Consider the following 7,756-nt stretch of genomic DNA (forward strand, 5'->3'; position numbering starts at 1 on the left):
TGTGTGTGTGTGTGCTCATGTGTGTGCGTGTTCATGTGTGTGTGTGTGTGCTCATGTGTGTGAAGCCAGGAGAAGACAGTGGGCTCTCTGGAGCTGGAGTTGCAGGTGGAGGTGAGCTTCCTGATACAGGAGCTGGGCTCCCAACTGCAGTCTCTACAAGAGCAGCGAGCACTTCCGAAAGCTGAGCCACTTCTCCAGCCCCATGGGCTACTTTATTATCAGAAGAAAGCAATAATGCGAAAAATATTCAAGCTCAGCTGCTACATGTAAAGGAATAATCTGACACTATGGAGTAAAATGTGGATCCATAAAAGTTTAATTTTACTTAAGTTACATCCTAAAAGTGAAAATGCAGATATAGGACCTTATAGCAGAGATTATTTAAATGCAATCTTGTGCAAGGCTTAACAAACATGACAGATAGCATTATTTATAATAAAATTCATAAAAAAGAAAGCTTAAGCCTTCAAAATAAAAAAGTACACCGTGGCAGGGTCATGATATCCTGTCAATGAATATCCCATTTGTTTCTAAAGGAAACATATCCAGACTTATTACTAATGTGCATGCTGTCAAACACATTTAAGGATTTCAGAAGACAGGGAAGTTTTCAAGATGGCCCTAATTATCTGACACTCTTACTGCCAAGAGGGTGGGAGTAGTCCTCCCCTCAAATCTAGGCTGCCCTTGGGCATTCGCCTATGGTCAGTACAATACAGTGGGGAGGGATGATCCAGAAATCCCAAGCAAGGTCAAAGCCTTGCAGCACCTGCACGGCGTCTTGGATTACTTGGTCACCAAATGCTCTCTCCTGGGACACAGCTGCCACGCAAGAGTTCACATTTAGTTTCTCCGGTCAGCAGTGCCAGCTGAGCCCAGCCTGCCAGCTGCAGTCACCAAAGCAAGCTTCCTGGGAAATAGTTCCCTTGCTCCCACTGGCCAGTTGAATCTCTGAGCTGAATTCATGTCCCTGTCGGCAGGAGGGACCTCTGCTTTGTTATCATGCTACCTTCCACAGAGTTCTAAAACAGCTTTGTCAAAGCCAGAGGCTTTTATCCCTATGGAAACAGATAGACCCACAGGCACCGGCATTCCCCTGAAAGGGCGTATGCTCTGAAGTGTTAAAATTGTTCTCATAAATGGAATGATTATAACTTCTGTGTGTTCCCTAACTGTTGCAACACATAGAAGGGGACACAGAGTCAGTGTGAATGAAATAATTGGACATATTGTTGTATCTTATTTTTCTTTCAGGATCATAATGGTTATTTTTTTCCAGAAGAAATAAAAACATATGAATCAAATATTCATTTTCTTTTCAAAATTCCAAGTGAGTAATTGAATTAAACTTGGTGAATAGGAAGTTACTCACTGAATTCTTACAAGGAAATGTGACCAAAAAACTCATGCGTTGTTTCAATTAATATTAATGAAAAATTTCCAGCATTAAAGTCATGACTAGCAAATCCCTGTTGATAACAACCATGCAACAATCTATTAATGTGGATTTTTGGATTTTCAACTGTGATTGGACTTTTAAAGGCTGAATAATGTCACGGAAGAGCATCTGGCCTGGTCCTCAGATATCCCGCTGAAATAAGTTTATAATCGGGTCAGGGTATCTGTCCCCTATACAGATCATGGCTAAGCTTCCATTTTGTTAGAGCTGTGATAGGAAACACATAGTTTGACAAATCTTAGCCTCTTTGATGTCTTTCTTTCCTTTCATAAGCAATGTTTAGTCCATCAGGAAATCCTGTTGGGTCAATCTGCAGACTATAAACACACTCTGGTCACTGGTCACTGCTTCAAGTGGCAAACGCCTCTTGCTCGCTTTGCTGTCACGGACCCCAGCTGGTCACTGGCTCCTGCTCCTGCGTCCCAGCTCCCATCTTGCATTTGTTACAGGGTTTCCTGACCCAGCAGCGGAGGAGTTCTCCTAAAGGTTGGTTTTGATCATTTCATCTTGTGCTTGACTCCTGGAGGGAGCCAGCCCGCTTACTACAGAACCCTCAGAGGCGTTTACAGCAGCCTTCAGTCCTTCCATGGTCTCCGCTTGGTCCTTGCATGAACTCTTCTGCTCTGTGGGCCCCTCTGCTCCCTGTGGGGCCCCTCTGGCCTTCCAGCCTCCCGTCAATCACAGAAGTTCGTCTGACTTTGGGGCCTTTGCTGTTTCCTCGGTATAGTTTTGTTTCCATCCATCTACCTGCCTGGTTGCTTCGCTGCCATCCAGTGCTGTTTTCCGTTCTCATGTGACCTCACTGGTAAAATTTATACACCGTCCTCCGCACCAGCTTCTCTAGAGCCGCGCATTCGCTCCTGCTCTACTTCCTAAAATATGACGTCATACGCTACATACGTGTCTCCTCCGCACCTGCTCTGCAAGGGTCTCTCTTGTTTGTTGATACACCTAGAGTTGGGTGGTGCGTTGGAGGGGCTGATTAAAAAGCTTGTGAAATGAACAGATGATGAGGAAATTTAAGACTATTTTAGGCCAGACAGTAGAACCAAACTCAAAACAACCAAACAAGAACAACAAAACCAGGGTGCACACTGAAGCATGGTTCACACTGAAGCATGGCTCGCAGAGACCTGGACTGGCGGATTCCACACGGTCTCATGAATTCTCACTCCCTCTAGGCACGGCTAGTGGGACAACACCATGAGTTTGTGATCCAGGAGAGGTCCCTGTGTTCCTCCCCACCCCTCATGGGTCTTCAGTCCTGAAGAAGGTCTCTACTATTCCCCGTACATCTATCCATTTTACATGAGACTTTCAAGGGCTGGAGAGATGACTCAGCTGTTTAGAGCACTGATGCTCTTCCAGAGGACCCGGGTTCAAACCCCAGCACTCACGTGGCAGCTCACAACTGTCTGTAACTCCAGTTCCAGAGGATCAGCCACCCTCAGGCAGACGTACATAAAGAAAAAAAAAAAAAAAAGAGATTCTCAGGTAATGAGACAGTTAGAGGGACTGGCTGGATGCTGATGGTACGGCAGCATGGGGGCTTGCCCGGATGAGGCTGGCCTTGCTGCCTGGGGAGGGCTAATTTCAGATTATGGCAGCATGGGGGAGACAGACGCCATCTGAGGGCATCCAGCCAATCATTTCTTCCCAGGCTGACGGTCAGCATTTTGATCTGAGTATTCAGGTGAATGTTGACTACATGCGACCCTGTCTCACACAAACAGACTAGAATGCCCAAGGCCACGTGGATGATATATATGACAGAACCATAATTTACCTCCTGGCAGTTTGGCAGCTAGGCTCACACTCTCAGCCACTTGGCAGCTGGGCTCTGGATACTCAAGGACAGTGGGTGAGGCAGGGCGTGTGCCTACAGGTGAGTGCAATGGGAGGTGGCTGGTCCTCCTGTGTGACTTACTCTGTGCTTGGTGGCCATCTCATAGTCCCTGTGTCCTTAGGGTATGTGCCCTGGATGAAAATGAGCAGCTCTGTGAACTTGGACACCCAGAAGCAGCACTGATTCCCAGTAGTGATACGATTGACTTGTCTTTATCTTCCGTTCTCTGGAGTCCTTCAGTTAGTACTAGGACCTGCTTCTGAATGTCATGTAGCCCAGGATAGCCTCAAAGGTGCTGTATAGCTGAGCATGCATTTGAACTCCTGATGCCCCTGCCTCTACCTCCCACATGCTGCACATCTCAGCATACTGGGCTAGCCTGGGGCATCCTAATGAACCCCCCAGTTCATCTGTGAATAGAAGAGAGAAAAGAGTGCCAATGACCTCCTTAGAGGATAAAATCAGGTCATTCACATAAACGAGCAAGTACCTGGGACACAGTGAATGCGGCTTAAGTTATAGCTACCAATAGCTCATTTTTTTGTTTTGCTTTAAAAAGGAAACAATTGTTTTGCCTGCATATATACATTTGTACCATTCATGTGTCTGGTGCCCTCAAAGGTCAGAGGAGGCATCAGATCTTCTAGAACTAGAGCTACAGACAGCTGTGGTAGGTCCTGGAAACCAAACCCAGGTCCCCTGCAAGAGCCACAAATGCCCTTAACTATTGAGCTGCCTCTCTGGGCCCTTGCTTTGTTTTTGAAACAGGGTCATGATGTGTAGCCCAGGCTAGCCTGGCAGCCTCCTGAGTGCTGGGATTATCTGACAGTAGTTCTTTTAAAAATTCCAATTAATCTATATTAATAAAGTTATGTACATTATGTACTGTGCACGTGTGTGTGTGTGTGTGTGTGTGAGAGAGAGAGAGAGAGAGAGAGAGAGAGAGAGAGAGAGAGAGAGAGAGAGAGAGAGAGGCTCTTATATATCCCAGGCTGTCCTCAAACTTGCTATGTAGCTAACGATGACCTTGAACTTCTGATCTACCTCCTCAGGGCTGGGATCACACCCAGTTTATGTGATGATGGGGAAGAGACCTAGGCCTTCATGAATGCTAGGCAGCTACTCTTCCAATAAAGCTACACCCCAAACTCTATTGTGAACAAACACATCTTTATGAAGCAGATGTGAGGTGGGAATTAGAAATAATAGAGAAAGTAGTTGTTACTGGAGGAATCAGGGAAGACTTTGAAGTTGCTCAAGCTGGACCTCGGGCAGGGTAGAGAGGGATGGGGGGTTCTAGCAGTGAGATCACAGTGAAGTTGGGCAGGAGGCCCAGGGGGAGCATGTTAGAGGAACCTGGTCACCTGGTGCTTTTGGAGAGTGAGGGGCCCAGGAGAGAGGAAGAGAATCGGGTGAAAAGAGGCTGGGCCTGAGTCAGGTCACAACTCAACTGATTTTTTAAGAAGATCTAGTGTGTGTGTGTGTGTGTGTGTGTGTGTGTGTGTGTGTGTGTGTGTGTGGATGTGGATGTGGATGCCCATAGGGTCCAGAAGAGGAAGTTGGATCCCATGGTGGCCGAGTTACAGGCGGTTGTGAGCTGCCCAGTATGGATGCTGGGATCTGAATTCCAGTCCTCTGCAAGAGCAACAAATGTTTCTAACCACTGAGACGTCTCTCCAGCTCCATGATGTGATTCTATCTATCTATCTATCTATCTATCTATCTATCTATCTATCTATCTATCTATCATCTATCTATCTATCATCTATCTATCTATCATCTATCTATCTATCTATCATCTATCTATCTATCATCTATCTATCTATCTATCTATCTATCTATCTATCTATCTATCTAGTTTTTGTGAAGGTGTAACTTATTCACCGCAGAGACAGAGCAGCCTAACAGTTGGCTTATGTGATGTCTCGTCAGAGTCAGCACGCCACGGTGTCATTTCTACCTTAGTAGCCTAGTTCCTATCCTGCATGTGTGGCTATTATTTGGGCCTCTCTCCATACTCTCATAGAGTGATGTCTCTATAGAAACAAAAACAGGGGAAAGGTTAGTGCCAGTTCAGGATATAAATTCAAAGGCCAAGTCTACGGCATTCACGGATACAAACCCATCGATGTGGCATGCTGTGAAACTGTAATTATTGTGCTTAAGATCAAAGAACATTACTCAGGAGTGGAGAAGCCAAGTGTAAATTGAGGAGATCTTCCCTGAATGAGCCATGACTAACTCTCTGGGCTCACCGAGGGCTTCCCTGTGTTTACGCATACAACCACCCCATGACCCCAGGACATTCTTATGTAGGCTTAAGAACGTGGCATCACGCCACAGTACACACAGGACAAATTTTATTGGACAGAGCCTGTAAAAAATGCAAGGAATATTAAGGCCACACGAAGGTGGTGGCTTCTGGGAGGTGGCAGAGCCTGTGCACACAGTTCGGAGAGCTGTAGCCCCGAGCTGTGACTCTGAGCATTGAGCCTAGAGAGGAGTTAGTTGTTGACACCTACCTTCTTCTGGTCACTGTTTCCAGGGTAGGTCTTACCCATTTAAAGTGTTAGCCACATGCTCTACACCAGCACCCCAGGGAAAGAAGTGAGAAGAGGCCAAAAGTTTTTAAAAATCAGCTTCTGGTGAGAGTAGGCAGGGACAGGACTGTTTAGTTTCTCATTTGTAGATTGGCAATGGGAAAGTCTGGTGCTGGTAGCTTCTTTTTCCTCCTCCCCTCCCCTCCCCTCCCCTTCCCTCCCCTCCCCTCCCCTCTCCTGTCCTCTCCCTCTCCTCCTCTCCCTTCTTCTTCCTCTCACCTCTCCTCTCCTTTCCTTCCTGTCACCTCTCTCCTCCCTCCCCTCCCTCTCCTTCCCATCCCTTCCCCCCTCCTTTCCTTCCATCCTCCCCCCCTCTTTTTTTCTTTGTGAGACAGTATCTCACTTTTAGCTCAGATTGAAACTCATTGTGCCTGCAGTCCAGGCAGGCCTTGAACTTGTGACAATCCTGCCTTGGCCTTACAAGTGTGTATGCCACCATGCCTGGCCTGTTTTGGGGTTTTGTTTGTTTCTTTTTCCCCTGTTTGAGATAGACTCTCATGGAGCACAGACTACACTCAAACTCTATCTTCTCAAGGCTGGCTTTGAACTCCCATTCCTCTGAAGTGCAGGGACCGCAGGCCTGCACCACGATGCCATTTTCCTTATTAAATACAGAGCTGGGGTGAACCTGTTTTGTTTTCTTAGCTCTCGTCTCTCGTGTCTTGTTTGTTCTATCACTGCTGTCTAGTCGCCCTGGGTTTTCAGTGTGGGGCAGGTGACTAAACCCATTGTCCTCCCTTCCACTGTGACTGTGCAGATCTGAGATCTGACCTCATCCATCTCACCACTCTCCAACCTTCTCTTACTTGCCCTGGGCACACACACTCACTCCTCCCCCCATGCTGAAATCACTGCTGATTGCCCTTCCAAAGTCATTCTAACACTTGGCTCATGCCTGACTTTCCCAGCTACAAAGGCACACACTCTCCTGGTTGCACACACTCTCCTGGTTGCACACACTCCCCAAGTTACACACACTCCCCAAGTTGCACACACTCCCTCAGTTACACATACTCCCCAAGTTGCACACACTCCCTCAGTTACACATACTCCCCAAGTTGCACACACTCCCCAAGTTACACACACTCCCCAGGTTGCACACACTCCCCAAGTTACACACACTCCCTCGGTTACACACACTCCCCAAGCTGCACACATTCCCAAAGTTGCACACACTCCCCAAGTTGCACACATTCCCCAAGTTGCACACACTCCCCAAGTTGCACACATTCCCCAAGTTGCACACACTCCCCAAGTTGCACACACCTTGCAGCTTAAGTTGGCCTTGGCAGCTGCTGCAACTCTGCGGTGGGAACTCTGGAAAACGCTTTTGTTTTCTCACACAATGAGACTATGGATGCAGCAGGTGCAGCTTCCTCTCCTTGGCCCTTTTCTGCCATCTTGCAACCCTGAGACAAAAAGCAAGCACCTGCCATTCAATCTACTTGTGTATTTCTTGCTGTGGGAGAAAGGGAAACCTTACCAGCATCTTCTAACACTTACTGTTCCTAAACTGTATCTCCGCGGTGGGGGGTGGAGTAGGGTAATTTAGAGACAGAGGCATTGCAGGCCTTTTTGAAAAGGTAGAGATACCATCAACAGAAAAGGAAGAGATATCATCAACAGGACCGCGAGACCCAGCCACGTGAAAATGTGACAAAGGACTCACTGTCTGTCATTCTGGCTGGACTGCAGTGGGGAAGTAGAGACCAGGTCATACAGGGCTGTGCGGGTCAGAAACGGACTTTTGGTCGTCTTAGTACAATGAGAGGGGCTTGTGTTTATTCCCTTAGCAATGAAGCCGGCCTTCCTGACCCAGCACGCACTCCTGCCTGTATTTTCTGGACTATG

The sequence above is a fragment of the Mesocricetus auratus genome, unplaced genomic scaffold (assembly GCF_017639785.1).
Source record: "Mesocricetus auratus isolate SY011 unplaced genomic scaffold, BCM_Maur_2.0 Super-Scaffold_100001, whole genome shotgun sequence".
NCBI lineage: Eukaryota > Metazoa > Chordata > Mammalia > Rodentia > Cricetidae > Mesocricetus > Mesocricetus auratus.